This window comes from Zea mays, chromosome 3 (genome assembly GCF_902167145.1).
Source record: "Zea mays cultivar B73 chromosome 3, Zm-B73-REFERENCE-NAM-5.0, whole genome shotgun sequence".
In the NCBI taxonomy this organism is placed as follows: Eukaryota; Viridiplantae; Streptophyta; class Magnoliopsida; order Poales; family Poaceae; genus Zea; species Zea mays.
Window position 1 is genome coordinate 90,697,582 of NC_050098.1, and position 6,000 is coordinate 90,703,581.

The window sequence follows — 6,000 nt, forward strand, 5'->3', positions numbered from 1 at the left end:
GACCTTAGTCCAAATGGTGTCGTGTTAACGGTGTCTGCTGCCTGACTTACTTCCAAACGATTTGAATTGCTTATTGAATACTTGTGATTGTTCGGTGACCGTGGTAGGAGATGAGCGGTTGCTTCCGGCCTCTATAAATAGACTGCCTGACTCACTGGTGTCTTCACACATCTTCTAGTCGTTTGTTGCTTATTTTCCCACTTTTCTCTTCTCTTCCAACCAACCATGGGCAAGAACAAGAAGGGTGGAAGTTCGTCGCACCACTCCAGCGACAAGTGGAAGCGTGAGCCAAGTTCCCCCTCAGAGGACTTTGGTGACTCCGAGTACTCGGAGGAGGAGTTTTCCTCCGAGTCTGAGGGGGCGCCGGTCTACGCCTCTCCTCCGGTGTCGTTCGATGACTCGAACAATTTCTAGAAGATCGCCGCCGAGGTGTGGACATACATCCGGATCGTCGAGCGCTCCGGGCTCGAGGGCTCGGATGAGTCGGAGGTCTACTCGGACGAGGAGAACTCCTCCGACTCGTCTGAGGAAGAGAGCGGTGGTGACGGCGACGACGACGACGAGGGCGACGGCGGCGATGGTGGTGACGGCGGCGATGACGGCAACGACGACGGCAAGGGCGACGGAGGCAACAGCGGCAAGGGCGACAGCAACGGCGGCAAGGGCGACGGCGACGACAAGGGCAGCGGCGGCAGCAACAAGGCCATAGCAAAGCGCCGTTGGTTTAAATATTAGTATAGATAATTAGTAGTAGCAGTAGTAGTAGTAGCAGAATAATGTAGTAGTAGGTAGTAGTATTGTGTAGTGTGAGTAATGTTGTAATGTAGTAATGTAATGTAGTGAAAAAGGGAGAAAAGGCCGACTCATAATGAGTTGGTTTTTAAGTTTGTGAAAAACTTCCCTCCTTTATGTATCCAAGAAAATTTCAGCTTGTTCCGGGCAACCTTTCGCTTTTCCGCCATTCTTCCTTTATAGTCGATTGATAGTTTGCCCTCGCGCCTAACGCTACTAATGTTATTAGAAATAATTACCAAGTGATAACTGGTAACTGCTGAGTCGTGTTTGGTGAGCCTCGGCATTTTTTAGAGAAAACGACCGAGTTATGACAGACACTGTTAGCGTTTTAGAGGTAACAACCAAGTTATGCTTGACCCCATCGGTGTTTTGGAGATAACAGCCGAGTTATGGCAGACACTATCGACGTTTTAGAGGTAACAGTCGAGCGGTGTTTGACCCCGTCGGCGTTTTAGAGATAACAGCCGAGCTATGGCAGACATTGTCGATGTTTTAGAGGTAACGACCGAGTGGTGTTTGATGTTGTTGACGTTTTAGAGGTAACGACCGAGCTATGTCGGAAATCTCGTTTTCCCGAGTGATGACTTGGCACTATTTAGAAACGGTGCCCAACCCGGGAAACCCCCATTTATACTCATGTCATCGTGCGCTTTTGAGTTCTGAGCACTAACTTCACATTTCCGCCTCGAACTACTCCTCTGTTTCCCTCTGATTTCGCCCTTGTTCGACCCACCGGCGAGATTGCGATGGCGCCCAAGTGGAAGAACCAGAGTTCTGTTATGGTAGTCATGCCTCCCATCGACCCCAACAGCCAGTTGCCGTTCGTAGGTAACCACATGTCTGTTGTCTCGGAATCAGATCTCCTCCACCTTGTTGATGTCGGAGTTCTTCCTCCAAAAGAGTTCTGTTCTTGGCGGATTTGCCGTGGGGTCACTGTTCCGACAGAAGATACCCACGAGTCTGTCGTCTACGTTCCTTTTTTCATCCGCGGTCTTGCTCTTCCCATTTCTCCCTTCTTCCGCGGTCTCCTTGATTTTTACAATCTAAACCTGACCCACCTGAATCCCAATTCCATCTTGCAAATTTCTATCTTTGTACATTTGTGTGAGGCCTACCTCGGAATTCTTCCTCATTTCGGATTATGGAAGTATTTGCATCACTGTCGGCCTGGGATGGCTGGAGGGCAGCACCAGCTCGTTGGTGGTGCAAGTCTGGAGATGCGCCGTGGGAGGAAGATAGAATACCTTGACATTCCTCTCAAGGACAGCATTAAAGGGTGGCGCCTTGAGTGGTTTATTGTGGAAAACCACTGCAAGTCCCTCCCCCCTCGGTCGGGGAGACATCCAGATGTATGTACTCCGAGTTGGGTTGAGTCCCCCACTGCTTTGGAGGTGACGGAGGCTAGGGTTCTGCTTGCTGAGATCTATCTACTGAAGCAGAGAGGTCTGACTGCCGAAGCTGTGGTTGCTGACTTCGTTTTCAAGAATATTTAGCCTTTGAAAGACAGGACATATCCAGCTTACTTGTACAGTGGTATTACTGACTCAACTCGGGTCACCAACAAGAAAATTCCTACTGAGGATCTGGTGATCCGACTGGACATGATACTGAGGGGCAAGGTATCAAATGTTCGTGCTCCTATTGCCTATTCTGCTTGGAATCTGTCACCTCATAGGTCATTTTTCAATTTCTTGTCCAACCCTCCTGCTAGTGATAGTGGTATGGGTCTTAGAGTGCGACCCTCTCCTGAAGACATTGAGGCTCTGGTTGCTCCCCTTCGTGATCTTCCCAATGATGAGAGACAAGTTCACTTTGAGATGTCGGCAAGTCCGGATGATGCAGAAATAGATGTTGTACTCAATATGTTGGCTGGAGAATCTTCTGACTCGGCCCATGCTGAACCGATGGTTGTTATAGTTGGACAAGAGCTTGACAAAACAGTGGACACCCGAAAGCCTGAGGGTACTCGCCCAAAGCGTCCTCACTAAATCAGCCGTCCGACTACGCCTGTTGAGGAAAAGAAGAAGAAGAAGAGGCGGCTTCGACGACTATCATGTTTGGACCAGGATGCAGGCCCTTCTGCTCCTGTTTTTGATGAAGTACCGGCAGAAGTCCTTCCTGAGGTTGATCCCAATGATGGTGTACATGTTGAAGCTGATCCCAATGGGTGTGACCGTGCACCAGCTGATCCCAATGGGTGTGACCTTGTTGAAGCTGATCCCAATGGGTGTAACCGTGTTGAAATTGATCCCAATGGGTGTGACCGTGCACCGGCCATTGTCCGTATTTTTGATGAGGACGAAGAAGAAGAAGAAGTTCTGCTGATTCGTAAGAATAGCCTGCGTTATAGAGGTAGTAGGGGGGATAGTGATATTCCTTCTCTAGCTCTGTCTGCTCTTGTCAGCCTTCAAGAGTTGTCCATAACGGATTTTGATCAGGCCCTTGAGGATGTCGTTCCTGAGGATATGCTGTCGGAGCCGACTGCTGACGACATGATGGATGTTTGCTCTAAAATTCCAGACATGGGATTAGAGGTATCCCGAGTAGTGTCTCGTGCATCATCGACTTTAGAAGGCAGTCTCCAATGTCAAGAAGTTGGTCTGGATTGCCCGACTCCCATGGAGGTGACTGAGGATCCTTCAGCCTTAGAGGTGGCTGTTGCAGAAAACTCAGCCCCCGAGGGTGGTGCTGGCAGTTACCTAGCCCCCGAGGGTGTCGCCGGTAGTGTTCTAGCTCTGGTGGGTAGCGCGAGCTATGACCCAGCCCCCGAGGGTGTTGCCGGTAGTGATCCGGCTCTGGTGGGTGGCACGAGCTACAACCCAGCCCCCGAGGGTGTCCAAGTAAGTTCTCCTTCCCACACCTCCATGGATGTCCATGTTGGGTCGTCTCCATCACGATCTGATGGGGTGATGGCGATGCACGCTTCTTTGATTTCGAGCAAGCGAGTTGCTTTGGAGGTCGGTGAGCCAGATGCAAGAATTCTGATATCCGCTGGCGAGGCTGAGTCAACCCCTGACAATGTTCTTCAAATTGTTCCGGTTGATCTTCCTTCATCGAGCTACGATGCAGCTTCTCCTAACTTGGGATTACCCTCATTCTTCTCCAATCTTCAGGTAACTTAGCTCTCTCGTTCTGTCGTTTCTCCTGGTAAATTATCTTCCCTATACTCATTTGCCTTTGATAACAGGCTTTGGTTGACGGAATGTTCGCTCAGTTGAGATCACATGGTGCCACTATCCCAGAAGGGGCTCTATTTCTGACGCAGTGGAACCCATTGCTGCTTCAGAAACAGATAGCTGACTTGAAGGCGTCAAACACTGGTTAGTAACTTTGTTTCTTCCTCGGCTGATTGATCAACTTGTTTTTAACCGTGTATCCTTCTTCAACTATTTTGTCAGATATGGCTCGGCGGTGCTCTGAGATTGAGGAAAAACATCTTCAACATCAAGCCGACTCAACCCGAAGGTACTCTGATCTTGAAGAGAACTATTCTCAAGGTCAGACTGACCTGGCTCGGGTTTCTGCTTCTCTAGATGATGCGCATTCTTTGATTTTTTTCTCTCAATGCTCAGCTTAACTCCGAAAGGGCAGCTCATGAGGTAAGCTTCCTTAATTGGCTCTACCGTGCTTACTGTTTAATGGATGCTTGAAAGTTGATTCTTGTTTGTAGGAGGAGAAACGAGCACTTGCAGCTTCTCATGACAATCTGGATAGGTTGTATCGTGATGCCAGCAATTCCTTAACTATCTTGGAGAGGAGCCATCGCTTTACTATGTCAGATCTGGATCATCATCGTCGCGAGCTGCAAGTGTCCCAAGATGAGGTCCTGTGGCTTAGACAGTTAGTGTCAAGTAAGGATTCCATCATCAAAGATCAGCGTGCCTCCAAGAAGTTAGTCGCCCAGGAGCTAGAGGCCGCTCGACTGGCTACCAAAGTTTTAGAAGACAATTGCGCCATTCTGAAGGCTCAACGTGATAAGGCTATGGACAAAGCCATTCGCGTGGGGCGGATCTTGATGAGAAAGCCCGGTGTAGTTGTTCCTGATGACATTGTTGCCGACGTCAAGGCTGCGCCTGATGCCTCGAGTCGCCCTTCTTCCTTGATTGCCCCTGCGAAAGACATTGCCAAGTAGAGACGTTTCGCCGTAATGACGTTTTAGAAGATACTGAATGTATTTGTGAATTCTATGTGTGTGTGATCATTGTGTTCGGATATCCAATGGCTTTTTCCTGACTTATGCCAATCGCTTGGCTGGTAAGGCATAGTGGTCGCCCTAAAATGAGTAGATGTGAGCATGTCGCACCGGCTTGAGTCATTGCCGACTTAAGCCGATAGCTCCGTTCGTAGGGTATAGTGGTCACCCTAAGTCGAGTAAGCGTGAGCATGTCGCACCATCTTAAGTCGTCGCCGACTTAAGCCGATTGCTCCGTCAGTAGGGTATAGTGGTCACCCTAAGTTGAGTAAGCGCGAGCATGTCACACTGTCTTAAGTCGTTGCCGACTTAAGCCGATTGCTTCGTTGGTAGGGTATAGTGGTCACCCTAAGTCGAGTAAGCGCGAGCATGTCACACCGTCTTAAGTCGTTGCCGACTTAAGCCGATTGCTCTATTGGTAGGGTATAGTGGTCACCCTAAGTCGAGTAAGCGCGAGCATGTCGCACCGGCTTGAATCGTCGCCGACTTAAGCCGATTGCTCCGTTAGTAGGGTATAGTGGTCACCCTAAGTCAAGTAAGTGTGTTGATTCCAAGTCTAATCAAATCGAAGTCGATTGATAATCAACAGTTTGAATGCCTTTGAGAATGAAATCTTTTATTGATGACATATTTTCCAATTACCGAGAACAACGTTCCTCCGATAGCTTTTGAAGTCTTGCTAAGGGTAAAACTTCCTGAGATGCTCTATATTCCATGAATTCCCCACTTCCGTGCCATCCATTTGAGTAAGCCGATATGATCCTAGCCAAGTGACCTCCGATACCATGAATGGCCCTTCCCATAGTGGTGACAATTTGTGTCGTCCTTCTCCCGTTAGAATTCAGCGAAGGACCAAGTCTCCCACTACAAAGGATCGATATCGTATAGCCTTATCATGATAGCGCCTCAAGGTCTGCTGGTATCTAGCTGACTGAATTACTTTATTCAATCGCTCTTCCTCCAGCACATCAATATCTTCTTGTCTGGTAGCTTCTGCTTCAGCTATGCTTTCG